Below are 16,471 nucleotides of genomic sequence, written 5' to 3'. Positions count from 1 at the left end.
TTAAATATATATGCATAATCCTCCCCGATGCAGATAACAGCCTTCCATTTTCTTAGACTGCTTGTTATGCCAGCATAATTTCTGCAGTATTGGGACACCCGCCCGAGCATACTCCATCCTCCTTAATCCATACACTAATACATATACACAGTAGAGTAGTCCGTACTCTATGGGCCAGGTCTTGCAACTCACTCTGCGGCATATCAGTGTCAGTCAACTGCGCTTTCCTGGACTTTGCAGCTGCCCAGTAGACACCTTGGCGTCACTGACAGTGCATGTGTGTCAAAGATGGCTGCTCCTGATTTCCACTAACGGGAGCCCACACCTCAGCGCCCTCTCCTAGTTATTTACAGGATGCGGCTCAGCTGAGTCAACAGCTTGGTGAACTCAAGAGGCAACAAAGAACGGCCGTCAGGTATCATTTTGCTGAAAGTTTAATAGAATGAGACATCCATCCAGCAGGCAAGCAGGTGGATGGACTGTCCACTCACTTCGCAGAGATATAACAATTATCGTCTATCTGCTCTCTTTCGAGCCATCTTGGAATGGGATTAATATGTATTTGCCAGTATGGTCGATGTGTCCAAGGTGTATTATGGCCTATGTTCTGGGTGTCAATGTATGAAGAACATGTTCATATATGGTGTCTGTTGGTTGTAAAGGGGGTGTTGTGTTTCACGTTTTGGTGTGGCTGGTGAGTGTGCTTGGGGTTGAGTTGTTGGTCCATGGCTGCAGTAGCTGGGTTGCTTTGTGTTGTGTCTCGGGTCTTGGTGTGGTTGGTGTGTGCTGGGGGTTTAGTTGTTGGTCCAGGGCTGCAGTACCTGATTTGGTGTGTGGTGTGCCCCAGGTTTTGGTGTGGTTGGTGTCTCAGGTTGTGGGGCAGTTGGTGAGTGTGCTGGGGGTTGCATTGTTTGTCCAGAGCAGTAGTACCTGGGTTGCTGTGTGGTGTGTTTCAGGTTTGGTGTGGCTGATGTGTGTGCTGGGGGTTGAGTTGTTGGTCCAGTGCTGCAGTAGTTGGGTTGCTGTGGGGTGTGTCTCAGGTTTTGGTGTGGTTGGCCAGTGGGCTTGGGGTTGAGTTGTTGGTCCAGGGCTGCAGTAGCTGGGTTGCTGTGTGGTGTGTCCCAGGTTTTGGTGTGATTGGCGAGTGTGCTTGGGTTTGAGTTGTTGGTCCAGGGCTGCAGTAGTTGGCTTGCTGTGGGGTGTGTCTCAGGTTTTGGTGTGGTTGGCGAGTGTGCTTGGGGTTGGGTTGTTGGTCCAGGGCTGCAGTAACTGGGTTGCTGTGTGGTGTGTCTCAGGTTTTGGTGTGGTTGGTGAGTGTGCTTGGGTTTGAGTTGTTGGTCCAGGGCTGCATTAGCTGGGTTGCTTTGTGTTGCATCTCAGGTTTTGGTACACCTGGAATGTATCCTGGGGTTTGAGTTATTGATCCAGAGATGCAGTACCTGGGTTGCTGTGCAGTGTGTCTTAGATTTTGGTGAGGTTCATAAGAGTACTGGGGGTTGAGTTGTGGGTCAGGACTTCAGTAGCTGGGTTGCTGAGTGGTGTGTCTCAGGTTTTGGTGTAGTTGCTGAGTGTGCTGGGGGTCTAGTTGTTGGTCCAGGGCTTCAGTAGCTGGGTTTCTGTGTGGTGTGTCTCAGGTTTTGGTGTGGTTGATGTGTGTGCTGGGTGCTGGGTTGTTGGTCCAGGACTGCAGTAGCTGGGTTGCTGAGTGGTGTGTCTCAGGTTTTGGTGTGATTGGTGTGTGTGTTAGGGTTGAGTTGTTGGTCCAGAGCAGTAATACCTGGTTTGCTGTGTTATGTGTCTCATGTTTTGGTGTGGTTGGTGAGAGTGCTGAGTGGTTGAGTTGTTGGTGCTGAGCATAGTACCTAGGTTGCTGTGTGGTGTGTCTCAGGTTTTGGTGCGGTTGGTGTGTGTGCTAGGGTTGAGTTGTTTGCCCGGAGTAGTAGTTCTTGGGTTGCTGTGTGGTGTACCTCAGGTTTTGGTGTGGTTCAGAAGAGTGCTGGAGGATGAGTTGTGGGTCCAGGGCTGCAGTAGCTGTGTTGCTGTGTGGCATGCCTCAGGTTTTGGTGTGGTTGGTGTGTGAGCTAGGGTGGAGTTGTTTGTCTAGGGCAGTAGTACCTGGGTTGCTGTGTGGTGTGCCTCAGGTTTTGGTGCAGTTGGTGTGTTTGCTAGCGTTCAGTTGTTTGTCCGGAGCAGTAGTACCTGGGTTGCTGTGTGGTGTACCTCAGCTTTCGGTGTGGTTCGTAAGAGTGCTGGAGGATGAGCTGTGGGTCCAGGGCTGCAGTTGCTGGGTTGCTGTGTGTAGTGTCTCAGGTTTTGGTGCTGTTGGTGTGTGAGCTAGGGTGGAGTTGTTGGTACAGAGCAGTAGTATCTGGGTTGCTGTGTGGTGTGCCTAAGGTTTTCGTGTGGTTGATGTGTGTGCTGGGGGTTGATCTATGGGTCCAGGGTTGCAGTAGCTGGGTGGCTGTTTGGAATGTCTCAGGTTTTGGTGCAGTTGGTGTGTGAGCTAGGGTGGAGTTGTTGGTCCAGAGCAGTAGTAGCTGGGCTGCTGTGTGGTGTGCCTCAGGTTTTGTGTGTGGTTGATGAGTGTACTGGGGGTCGAGTTAGGGGTCCAGGGCTGCAGTAGCTGGGTTGCTGTGGTTGGTGAATGTCTTCTGTGTGGTGGACTCTTTCGGTGGTGCACATATGTTGGCAGCATGTACCGCGCGGTGAGGCAGGAAGGCGGCAGAAGCCCAAGTGGCGCACACTGCTCATGTTATTCCATTATCCTTCGCAGACTGATACAGTAATTGTGATTCATCCCCCGCTGACTGCGAAGCGCGGTGGCGGCTCTATCCCGCATGTGACGAAAATACAAATCAATAGCAATATTGATTTATTCGCACCGAGCACTCTCCACAGGGAGGGTCGCACACACACCGGCTGCTCCTTTTCATTTTGTAATAATAACGCGAAGCTCGCTGTCTGCGCTGTTTAATGCTACTTCCAATATACAGACAGAGCATGCGGGGTAATGAAGCAATATGAGGCTTGATCCTGGAGGGGCCTTGGACGTCTGACACCACAGCAGCGGTGAGCCGCAGGAAGGTGAGACATATCCCTCATGCAGACCTGGGCCATTGGTACTGCTGGATGACTTGGCAAGGGAGTCAAGGGTCTCACTTTTTGGGTTGGTCTCTTCTTGGGTAGGTCACTTCTTGGGTAGGTCACTTCTTGGGTAGGTCACTTCTTAGGTAGGTCACTTCTTGGGTAGGTCCATGTGAAAGCAAGGCGAGGCCATGAACACAGACCATTTCAGAACTTACTGCAAGCGGGTCACAAGAACCGCCCCGTTTGCTGAAAGTGGGAGAGTCCATTTCAGATCTCACTACACAAGAATCACTAGGACTGTTCCACACCCTATGAAAGGTAGGGGCGCCCATTTCAGCTATAACTGGAGAGGAGTCACGTGGATACTGCCTGCTGACAGCACAAGGAGCAGGTCAGCACACTGACCAACACTTGAGCAATGTTTTTATAATTTTGTTGAGAACACACGGATAAAAGCCTGGATGCCAATTGGTGGGAAAAGGTGGGACTCCTGGCTTGTTCTTTGATACCACTAACACTGCTGTTGCCACCCCAAGTCTCAGGGGTCATGAAGGAAGTTTCAGGAACTAAAACCCGACCTGGACAGCCCTATTTCCTGTAAGTATTTTCCACTCTGTAAAAGTTCTCATGCTGCATGGTGCAACTCAGATATCTGTCTTATGTACTCATTACTATGCGGATTAAGCTACTTGACAACCTACGCACAGTCTCTGTAACATGGCATTGTTTTTCTTTTCATTTGACACTGTGGTTTGCGACATCTGCCTCAATAAAAATGTTTAAAAATGTCCTTCATGTCGCCCCTCAACAGGAAATAGTAGGCTGCTGAGGAGCTAAGGGTGAGGCAAAAGCCACCCAATGATGTCTTTGGGGGTCAAAGGACGTGTGATGTCATTGCCACTACCCCTGTCATTTTGGTTAATTGGCGTTCAAGGGTTCAGGCCTCCCACAGCCTGCGTACAACCCATGCCAACAACATTGGAGGGCAGTAGACATCTTCACCCATGATGTTCTTCAGAAATGTAGTCAATTTCTGTCTTTTAACAAAGTAAATCAGGAGTTTCACTCCTTCTATCCATCCTACCCTTAGTTTAGAGCAGAACAAGGAGCATGTAATGAAAATGTGGGTGTTACAGAAGGAGCTGTGCCCTCGGTTTTTCAAGGACTCACTCTGTTTCTGTGCTTGAGCTGCCAAGCTCACCTCAAGGTAGCGCCTGTGCTCTGCTTTCCTAAAGTAAGTGGCCTGCCCCACCGCCAGGGCCACTTAGTGTTGACATTCAGAGTGGGCAACATGCCGTTCTCTGCGGATGTAAACAGGGAGCCAGCGCCAGTGCTGTCAATCAATCATTTATAAAGTGCCGCACATCACCCTGAGGGCCTCAGGGCGCTGGGATTGGTAGCTGCTGCGAGGTGATCTGGTCTGTGGACCCCCCCAAAGTGGCTTGCTCAACTTTCATTATTCTGTGAAACCATTCAGAAAATCTGTTGCCTACTCCACAGGGTCCTGCCCCAGGGCCCCCTGCCCCAGATGGTCCTACCCCACAGGGTCCTGCCCCAGAGGGTCCTGCCCCAGATGGTCCTGCCCCAGATGGTCCTGCCCCAGAGGGTCCTGTCCCAGATGGTCCTGCCCCAGAGGGTCTTGCCCCTGAGGGTCCTGCCCCAGAGGGTCCTGCCCCAGATGGTCCTGCCCCAGAGGGTCCTGCCCCAGATGGTCCTGCTCCAGAGGGTCCTGCCCCTGAGGGTCCTGCCCCACAGGGTCCTGCCCCATATGGTCCTGCCCCAGATGGTCCTACCCCACAGGGTCCTGCCCCAGCGGGTCCTGCCCCACAGGGTCCTGCCCCAGATGGTCCTGGCCCAGAGGGTCCTGTCTCACAGGGTCCTGCCCCAGAGGGTCCTGTCTCACAGAGTCCTGCCCCACAGGGTCCTGCCCCAGAGGGACCTGTCTCACAGAGTCCTGCCCCACAGGGTCCTGCCCCATAGGGTCCTGCTCCACAGGGTCCTGCCCCAGAGGGTCCTTCCCCATAGGATCCTGCCCCAGAGGGTCCTGCCCCACAGGGTCCTGCCCCACAGGGTCCTGCCCTAGAAGGTTCTGGCCCAGAGGGTCCAGTCTCACAGGGTCCTGCCCCACAGGGTCCTGTCTCACAGGGTCCTGCCCCAGAGGGTCCTGCCCCACAGGGTCCTGCCCCAGAGGGTCCTGCCCCACAGGGTCCTGTCCCAGAGGGTCCTGTCCCAGAGGATCCTGCTCCACAGGATCCTGTCCCAGAGGTCCTGCCCCAGAGGATCCTGCTCCACAGGGTCCTGTGCCAGAGGTCCTGCCGCAGAGGATCCTGCTCCACAGGGTCCTGTCCCAGAGGGTCCTGCCCCAGAGGGTCCTGCCCCAGAGGGTCCTGCCCCAGAGGGTCCTGCTCCACAGGGTCCTGCCCCACAGGGTCCTGCCCCAGGGGGTCCTGCTCCACAAGGTCCTGCCCCACAGGGTCCTGCCCCAGGGGGTCCTGCTCCACAAGGTCCTGCCCCACAGGGTCCTGCCCCAGAGGGTCCTGCCCCACAGGGTCCTGCCCTAGAAGGTCCTGCCCCAGAGGGTCCTGTCTCACAGGGTCCTGCCCCACAGGGTCCTGTCCCAGAGGGTCCTGTCCCACAGGGTCCTGCCCCACAGGGTCCTGTCTCACAGGGTCCTGCCCCACAGGGTCCTGTCTCACAGGGTCCTGCCCCACAGGGTCCTGTCCCAGAGGGTCCTGCCCCAGAGGGTCCTGCTCTACAGGGTCCTGCCCCTGACGGTCCTGCCACAGAGGGTCCTGCCCCAGAGGGTCCTGCCCCAGATGTTCCTGCCCCAGAGGGTCCTGCCCCACAGGGTCCTGCCCCAGAGGGTCCTGCCCCAGAGGGTCCTGTCCCAGAGGGTCCTGTCTCACAGGGTCCTGTCCCAGAGGGTCCTGTCTCACAGGGTCCTGTCCCAGAGGGTCCTGCCCCACAGAGTCCTGCCCCACAGAGTCCTGCCCCACAGGGTCCTGCCCCACAGGGTCCTGCCCCAGAGGGTCCTGCCCCAGATGTTCCTGCCCCAGAGGGTCCTGCCCCACAGGGTCCTGCCCCAGAGGGTACTGCCCCATGGGGTCCTGCCCCATGGGGTCCTGCCCCAGAGGATCCTGCTCCACAGGGTCCTGTCTCACAGGGTCCTGCCTAGTTTCACAATCCAGCCTTCCTGATACGAATGATCTGTTTCAGGGATGGAGTGTAAGGACACATGTAAAGCCCTTGTATCATCAGGTGGCGCTCAGCTGCTGCTAAAGTTTCATCAGCAGTCGAGGGTGAGCGTCTGATGCTGCTCAGATGAGATACAGTGGTAGCAAGGCCCGGTTTTGATGGTTGCCTTCATGTTAGCCTGCCAGCTGCAGACCAGACCACCTTAGATCCCCTCTGTGCACTTCTGTCCCTAATGCAAACATGCACCCCTGGCCTCAGGTTTGATCAGAATCTCTTCTCCTTGGCGCAGGTGCTGAAGGGGTGTGTGTGTGTGGCGGGGGAATGGAGGGGGGTGGTCTGTAGCACTGGCTACACCTTGGCATTCTTCATTTCCTGCTGCTTGTGATGCACACCTCAGGGGTGCGAGCCTGCCCCTCCCACACTTGCACCTTTGCAATGACACCTACTTGTGGCTTTTGGGTCAACAACCTGTAGAGACTGCTGAGTTTGGCCATTAGACTGACTGTGCGGTCTGCGCAAGTATTGACCATACCTTTTCCATCTGCCACTCGCCCTATTTGCTTCCAGGGAAACTGTGAATTCATTTCAAATCTCTGGGACATATTACCAAGGGCCATTATTGCCGCCTTAGCGGGACTTTTTCCCGCTAAAGCGGCGATAATTTTATCGCCCTATTACCTAGCTGTCGCTAACACCAGTTAGCGACAGCTAGTAGGAGATAGCGACCATCTTGGGCCCCACTTAGCATGTCAGTGATATTTATCGCTAATGACATTCAAAGTGGGCGTGTCAAGATGTTACCGACTGGAAACAGTCGCTAATATCGCTATCTCCAATTATCAACAAAGCCTTACTTTTGGAAATATTCACGCTAAGCGCGAATATCTCCAAAAGCTAACGCCTGCACAGAGCAGTTCTTAGCCATGTTATCCAATGGGAGGTGGATAACATGGCAAAGAGCATTGTCACGATAATGCATGAATATTGCTGATTTTTCAGCGATATTCATGCATTTCGCAGGATTTTTACCGCTTTTGAGATAAACCTTGATAATATCAAGGTATCTCAGCGGTAAAAATCCTAGCTGCTAACCATGCATAGCGATAATTATCGCTATTGCTTGGTAATATGCCCCACTGTTCCTAGGTGATTTACTGGCCAGGGCTTCGAAGCACTATGACCTCAGCTCTGGAGCTCTCTACCCACTGAACTCTGCTGCTAAGGTGACTTTGCACAGTTCAGAAAAGTTTCCAAGAACTATCCTCACGTTAGCTCTCACTCCTTTGTTATGCCTTTTCGTCCTCCTGGGGCCGAGATACCTTTGGGTGAATGTGCAGTCGGCGTGTTCATCGAGAAAGGAAGGAAGGGAGGACACCGTTTTTTCATAGCGCGCTCAAGATTAGAACTGATATTTCAGAGCTCTGTAAACACCAGGAACTACTATTACACAAATCAAAGGTACTCCATGCTTGAATCTGGAAGGATGAAAGGCTGAGTCAACAATGTAAGCGAGTTGTAAACTTCATGCAAAGCTCCAGCAATAAGTGTTCAAGACACTAAGCTGCAGTGCTTAATTTGTAAAAAAAAGAAGTGCAGGTGCTGAACATTTTGCCAAGGAGGCCACAGCTCATTTCTTCCTCCGGTGAGCCCCACTTTCAACACTCTCACTGCCTCAGTCTCTATCTTCTAACCTTGATCTGTTGTCTGTCCCCTACGTCTTTGCTCTAAGATTCTATCCTCTCACCTCTCTAATTGTTTTCTATCATCTTTGTCACACTTGGTGTGTTACCTTATTCCCTGTATTTCTGATTTGCCCTCTATTCATTGTAGCACTGCCCTTTTATCCATGCTCTGCTCTCTCTCCCCTCGATCTTGGCTCTTTACTATCACTCTTCTAGCAGTGATTAGCTGTGTCTCCGTTTTATCATTTGTCTACTTTTTTCCCTCTGTCCTGTCTTTTACATGCTTTCATTCTATTTTCTCTCTTCTTAATGCTCTCTTCTTCACATCATGGCTGCTTTCTCTTTGTATCTGATTTGCTCTCCTTTTCTTCTACTTAGCTCAGCCTTATCTCTCTCCTCTCCTGTTGTTTTTTTCTCCTCTTTACTCCTGCTCTCTCTCTCATCTAGAACACTGCTGCTGCCTGTGACCCCTGTCGTCAACCTGTACATGTCCCTGCTATTTTGAACTCTGCATTTTCCTGTTGTCTTTCCTAAAGAAGAGGAAGAAGACATGTGTTTTACTTTCTTACCTACACCGAGTGAAAAAACAAGATGCACACCAAATGAAAATGATTTTTTTGCATATATTAATCAGTGCAGTATAACTGGGTTATTTGCAGAACAGGCAGCTGCTCGAGCACAGCAGGTGATGTCACTACTAGTGCTGCCTGTAATTAGTAGGTCCAGGGATGGCGACGGCATTGGCATCCACTGCTCAGCTTGCTGTGACCCTGCCTGCTACAGCACAGGCATTGTCCCCAGCCGTAATGCTGCCAATGCCGGCAAGTATGGCTGTGGTGCCTACTGGACTCACGCACGCTCAGCAATTACCATGCTGGAGTGCAGCGCACAGATTCTACAGGTGACGCCATGGTGCACAAAAGTTGTGTTGGGCCACAGCCACATCGAACACGTTGAGGATAGCAGCAATGCAGGGCTGCAGGATATGCTACTCTGGCTACACAGCAAGTGGAAAGTCCACAGTTACTTTTGTTTATTCTTCCTCAAGAGCCCTCACGCCCAAGTTCCAAATGCGCTCTCGCAGCTTCCTTGCCTCAACTCCGTCTTGAGCCAGCCCCCAGCTACAATTATCCAATGGGAGGCTTAGGCTCAGGCAGTGGCATGGTGCAGCAGACTCTGGGAATAGAATGCAATGCATAATTTGTCGATGACTTCTTTGATTTGTGATCGGTAAGATGACATCATCACTATCTTGGTGATACACAATCAGGCCTGCCCAGCCAGGCTTATGCTGGCCTGTCTATGAACATTTACCAAGGCGAAACAAAAGGGGATGATGGACGGAGCGTTTGAGCAAATCAAACACTCACCCCCAGTCAACTGATCTGGGTTTAATCCATCACCATTCTTTAGCTCACTCAGCCACCTCAGTTCAGACATGGCCATATGCAAATCAGTCTGACCCTGTGCCTCATGGGAAATGTTCAGCCTGAACTGCCAAGCCATGTCTTTCCTGGACTGGAAACAAGCATCCTGGGACCGGTTTCGGATTCATAATTCTCATCAGCCAGGCTATCTTGAATCCAGTGGCCAAGTGAGCAAGGGACTCACGTCTGAGCATACCCTGCCAACTTAGGGCGTACAAAGCTAAACAAAAGGGGATGATGGACGGAGCTATCCAGGCTGAATGAAGGCTGATAGCCAGAAACCGGTCCTTGGATGCTTGATTCCGGTCTGGGAAAGACATGGCTTGGTAGTTCGGACTGGACTGTTCCCATGAGGCACAGGGTCAGAGCTGATTTGCATATAGCCAGTGTCTAACCCAGGGTGGTGTGGAGTGCAAAAAAATGATGGATTTAGGCACAGATCCTTGTACTGGGGTGAATGTATGACATTGTTCTACATTCTGTCCATCAACTGTGTTTTTTGCAATTTTCACCCGAGTGGGCTGGGTATGCTCAGACGTGAGTCCCAGGCTCTCCACACCACTGGAGTCAAGCTATCCAGGCAGAATGAAGGCTGATAGCTAGAAACTGGTCCTTGGATGCTTGATTCCGGTCTGGGAAAGATATGGCTTGGTAGTTCGGACTGGACTGTTCCCATGAGGCACAGGGTCAGAGCTGATTTGCATATAGCCAGTGTCTAACCCAGGGTGGTGTGGAGTGCAAAAAAACGATGGATTTAGGCCCAGATCCTTGTACTGGGGTGAATGTATGACATTGTTCTACATTCTGTCCATCAACTGTGTTTTTTGCAATTTTCACCCCGAGTGAGCTGGGTATGCTCAGACGTGAGTTCCAGGCTCTTCACACCACTGGAGTCAAGCTATCCAGGCTGAATGAAGGCTGATAGCCAGAAACTGGTCCTTGGATGCTTGATTCCGGTCTGGGAAAGACATGGCTTGGTAGTTCGGATTGGACTGTTCCCATGAGGCACAGGGTCAGAGCTGATTTGCATATAGCCAGTGTCTAACCCAGGGTGGTGTGGAGTGCAAAAAAACGATGGATTTAGGCCCAGATCTTTGTACTGGGGTGAATGTATGACATTGTTCTACATTCTGTCCATCAACTGTGTTTTTTGCAATTTTCACCCCGAGTGGGCTGGGTATGCTCAGACGTGAGTCCCAGGCTCTTCACACCACTGGAGTCAAGCTATCCAGTCTGAATGAAGGCTGATAGCCAGAAACCGGTCCTTGGATGCTTGATTCCGGTCTGGGAAAGACATGGCTTGGTAGTTCGGACTGGACTGTTCCCATGAGGCACAGGGTCAGAGCTGATTTGCATATAGCCAGTGTCTAACCCAGGGTGGTGTGGAGTGCAAAAAAACGATGGATTTAGGCCCAGATCCTTGTACTGGGGTGAATGTATGACATTGTTCTACATTTTGTCCATCAACTGTGTTTTTTGCAATTTTCACCCCGAGTGGGCTGGGTATGCTCATACGTGAGTCCCAGGCTCTCCACACCACTGGAGGCAAGCTATCCAGGCTGAATGAAGGCTGATAGCCAGAAACCGGTCCTTGGATGCTTGATTCCGGTCTGGGAAAGACATGGCTTGGTAGTTCGGACTGGACTGTTCCCATGAGGCACAGGGTCAGAGCTGATTTGCATATAGCCAGTGTCTAACCCAGGGTGGTGTGGAGTGCAAAAAAATGATGGATTTAGGCCCAGATCCTTGTACTGGGGTGAATGTATGACATTGTTCTACATTCTATCCATCAACTGTGTTTTTTGCAATTTTCACCCCGAGTGGGCTGGGTATGCTCAGACGTGAGTCCCAGGCTCTCCACACCACTGGAGTCAAGCTATCCAGGCTGAATGAAGGCTGATAGCCAGGAACCGGTCCTTGGATGCTTGATTCCGGTCTGGGAAAGACATGGCTTGGTAGTTCGGACTGGACTGTTCCCATGAGGCACAGGGTCAGAGCTGATTTGCATATAGCCAGTGTCTAACCCAGTGTGGTGTGGAGTGCAAAAATACGATGGATTTAGGCCCCGATCCTTGTACTGGGGTGAATGTATGACATTGTTCTACATTCTGTCCATCAACTGTGTTTTTTGCAATTTTCACAACGAGTGGGCTGGGTATGCTCAGACGTGAGTCCCAGGCTCTCCACACCACTGGAGTCAAGCTATCCAGGCTGAATGAAGGCTGATAGCCAGAAACCGGTCCTTGGATGCTTGATTCCAGTCTGGGAAAGACATGGCTTGGTATTTCGGACTGGACTTGCAAAAAAACGATGGATATAGGCCCAGATCCTTGTACTGGGGTGAATGTATGACATTGTTCTACATTCTGTCCATCAACTGTGTTTTTTGCAATTTTCACCCCGAGTGGGCTGGGTATGCTCAGACGTGAGTCCCAGGCTCTCCACACCACTGGAGTCAAGCTATCCAGGCTGAATGAAGGCTGATAGCCAGAAACCGGTCCTTGGATACTTGATTCCGGTCTGGGAAAGACATGGCTTGGTAGTTCGGACTGGACTGTTCCCATGAGGCACAGGGTCAGAGCTGATTTGCATATAACCAGTGTCAAACCCAGGGTGGTGTGGAGTGCAAAAAAACGATGGATTTAGGCCCAGATCCTTGTTCTGGGGTGAATGTATGACATTGTTCTACATTCTGTCCATCAACTGTGTTTTTTGCTATGAACATTTACCAGCCAGAAACCATGCAATGTATGTTATTCTTTTCATTTTGAATTTGAATTACTAATATTGAGACCACCACCTGCAGGGTCACAAATTGTAGCCCCGGCCCTGTGAAAGAAGTGCAGGTGCTGAGCACCTGAAAGCTCCTGCTCAAATTAAGAACTGCTATACTGGAAGGTGGGCAACATATCTTGCTTGGGGCGATATCAACATTACCAGGAAAATAAATACCATACCTAGACGAGGCTGTTTGTGTTAATGACACTGCGCCCGTAAGATTCTCCCATTGTCAGTGAGAATGCTTTATATGTGTCCCCTCCCCCTCTCCGTGTACCCAGGAGGCGTGATCTGCCTTTCTTTATGTGAAGAGCTTAGGTGACTGACACCACACATGGACATTGCGCCAAAAGTTAAAGCCTTCCCGAGGTATGTGTGAAGTTTGAGAAGAGTTTTCTTTCTCAAACCTTTCCACCTTTCATGTGTGCTGCAGTGTATAACACATAACAAAGCGGTGAAAGTTTTTACCGTGTCTAAGCATTGTATTTTGTACAGAAAGAGCACCCTTTCAGTACAAACCTATGCTTGAGGTCGGGCACGCACCCTTGCACTATCGTGGAAAGGTGCGTGTGTCTTAGGTGCGCCTGCACAGGGCAGAGAGCAACAGGGCCATAGTTAGCTAAATATGGTTTATTTTTTCTCTCACAGTCAACGCAACGCATTGCACCAATATTTGTTGATGTGCTGCGTTGATTGAAAACTTAGTAAATCTGCGCATTTAGACATGAATAGGGATACTTCTACCTAGATTCTAGTCAAAGGCGGTCAAAGTAGCAGGACACTACAATCGATCAATTTACTTATTAGTCCCTAGAAAAGTGCACTAATTGTGCCAGGGCCTGTGAATCAAATACTTCCAGTGGACCTGCAGTACTGATTGTGCCACCCACGTGAGTAGCCCGTAAAAGGTAACTCAGACCCGCCATTGAGGAGACTGTGCGCAGTTTGTAACTGCCATATCAACCTGTCCAGTGCACACACTTTCAAGTCCCTCCCCTTCCCTTTTCTTACATGTCAGCCACCCCTTAGGTAGGCCCAAGGTATATGAAAGGTGGGACATGCCCTGGTGTGTGTGGCATGTCCTGATAGCGAATTACAGCCAATTTAGTTTTTCGCTATTGCAAGGCTACCTGTTCCCCATAGGACAGAATTGGGAGTTTGTTTATAACTCTCAATAACATAACTAGCCTGGGGTATAAGGTAGGAAAATAAAGTTTAGTATATCTGAACTCAGAATCTCTTAGTGAAGGTGATTTTTACATTCTGTGTTTGAAAATACCACTTTTAGAAAGTAGGTATTTTCTTGCTCATTCATCCTGTGTGCCTCTGCTGGAATGTGAATTGCCTATCTGGGTTTTGGATGACAGAATGCTGGGGAGCAGGAGTGGCTCCAGATAGACTAGGTGGGTCAGGAAAGGGCTGACTAGACCTGGGCTACAATTGGGGAAGGGGGAGGAGCTTTACTTGCACCGCAAAGGGCCTGGTCTGCCTCTGACCATGCCGTCTCCACCTCCTGCCAGAAAGTCACACCAGAGAAGGCAGAACTCATTCTGGCTGGGCACAGACGCTCTCTGCCTTAGAGCTCAAAGGATTTTGGGATATAAATATTGGGGCCCAGACCCCTGAACTTTAGAACTCTTTTGGACGAAGAGGACTGCCAAGAAAAAGAACTGGAGAAGCTGTGAGGAGGAACTTCCACATTGATGTGTGCTTTGCTGTGTTGGTCTGCAGTGGCTGCTTCTGACTTGGGTAGTGAAAGGACTCGACTGAACTTTCTGCATTCTACTTATGTGAGTTTCTCCAAGGGCTTGAGGTAGAGCTTGCCCCCTGTTCAAGAAGTCTCAGGAACAGCAAAGACTTCAAGCTCTCCTGCCCTCAGCACAGCGGACTGTGTGTTTTGTGCTGCAACAGAGGAAAAGCAACCCAACTACGTTTACGACACCACTGCCAATTCCGTGACCTGAATGCACCGTAGAGGGCCCCGCCGCACCACAACCCTGGTCTTACCTACGATGCCTGCTGACGCCACCACCGAGCTGCTTCTTGCACCGCAACCTGTGAGCCCCGCACTCCACACCGCCACGCTTCATGACGATGCCTTGATATCTCCGACGACGCCGCTCCATGCCGAAATCAACGCCACTGCTTGCACCGTCGTTCGAGGGCACCGCTCGTAAAGTTACACAACGCACAGCTCTCATCCCACACCGCAGCCGTGGCCTACCGACTCCGGCGCCATCGACTCCAGTTCGTCAGCCGACGACAGTGCTTCAGTAACAACGACGCTGCTGCTTGCACCGCGGCCTGCCAGCAATCGACGAGCACCGCATTAATTTCACACCATGACCCTGGTCTCACCGCCGCCGCCATCTGATGCCGCCACGGAGCCGCTGCTCGCACCTCGACCTGAGGGCACCGCACGCCGCACCGCTGCACTTCGCACCACAACACCCAACGTCTGCCGACGCCAGCGCTCCTGACTTCAACAGAGAGGAGTTCGATCTGCAACATGTGTGACCTCAAGGGCCCCGACGACTCCTGCACCAACCTCCGGAACCAACGCCTGTGAATGCCATGCTCTTCAGAAGCTCAACAAGAGGTTGCCGATGCCCTGCATTTCTAAAAGGTACTGTTTGCGGGTCTTCCTGACAACGTAGCTGGTCTACGACGCCTCGGTGAGCCAGAACTGTTTGGATTTGTTTGCTCATGACACCGTGATAGCCCCGGACGGAGCTATTGACATCAAGGAACTGTTTTTTCAAGTATATTGTGATAACTGAAGATTTTTAAGTACAATAATTGTGGATTTTTATTGTATTTGGGCTTGTCTTAAGTATATAAAAATATTGGATATTTTTCTAAACTGGTGTGGTGGCCTTTTGTAGTGCTTACACTGTATTACTGTTGGTTATGTGCAAACGCTTTACACACTTCCTCTCAGATAAGTCTGACTCCTCGTGCCAAGCTACCAAGGGGGTGAGCAGGGGTTATTTTAGGAGTGTAACTCCCTTATCCTGACTAGAGAGGTGGTTTATGCCTGGCTTTGGCACATGTCCTAGTGAAGATTTGTAACGGAAAGAAACCCTTTGTGGTTGAATTATGCATGTGTCCCTGTTTCTTTTATAGCGATGTTTCTGCATAAAAAACATGTGCAGCTTCTTTGGAAAGAAACCCCACCATCAAGCCATCTTGAGCGCCACAGATGTTTAATGTACTTTTTAAAGGTCTTGCATTCATATAACACACTTCTTTTTAAATAAAAAATATTTCCCTCAGAAAAACAAATGTTAAAAGCTCATTACAAAAGTTGCAATAAATACACTGCCTCTGCAACCAGATTTACTAAAAAGTCATGCAGTGCAATACAAAAAAGACAACCTGCTGCGTTGCGTCACAAAGGGAGGGCAGGAATGCACTGTATTTACTATGATATGACATATTCCTGCTCATTCCCTGCGCTGGCATACAAAGTCAGCCTAGCGCCAACACGGCACCCTTGTACCACGGTGCAACAGTGGCTGTGTTGCACCCAGTGTTGTTTTTGTGCAGGAAGGCACATCTTCCCGGCGCAGAGCAATGCAAGGCAGCGACTTGTGCTGCTTGTGGTACTGTAGATTTATTTGGCCCTGCAAGGTGACTCGGTGTGGCATAGTAAATCTCACTTAAGGGCTTATATTACCCTTGCATCACCTTGTGTTATGGAAGGGCCACACAAGCCCTTGATAAATGTGGACCCTGATCAGAAGTGAAATGCCGCAGCACCGACTTTTCCCAAATCACCAAAATGTGTGGAGATGTGTACACCTCTCTCCTTGAGCAGATGACTGTGAAATACACTGAGAGATAATCTTACATTCTGGCTTTTTTCATATACTCAATCTTAAGTACCCCTCCTGGTGGCACTTTAAACTGCTTTTAAAGCTGGCAGATGAGAGTTTTTTGCACCAGCACCATGAATGCATACGTCGCACATGGCACACTCCTATCATGGGAGCCTGGCTCTTCATGCGGCCATACATACGAGGGCTCCCTGGAGCTGCCTGGCTTGCTTGCAGACTGGGGTTAAGCCAGTCTTTCGGGAGACATTAGATGACAGGGTCTGGTGGCTCAGTGGACTAATGCGTCTACTACAGGGGCCTGTGTTCAACCTCATGGTCACAGGTTCCAATCCCGGCGGCTCCACTCAGCCTTTCATCCATCTGAGGTCGATAAAATGAGTACCATTGAGTTGGGTAACAACAAACATCTGTTATTCAGCACCAAGATACCCATAGTGGTGAACGTGCGCTTTACAAATACACA

The sequence above is a fragment of the Lissotriton helveticus genome, chromosome 10 (genome assembly GCF_964261635.1).
Source record: "Lissotriton helveticus chromosome 10, aLisHel1.1, whole genome shotgun sequence".
NCBI classification, from domain to species: domain Eukaryota; kingdom Metazoa; phylum Chordata; class Amphibia; order Caudata; family Salamandridae; genus Lissotriton; species Lissotriton helveticus.
This window is presented reverse-complemented; position numbering follows the sequence as displayed.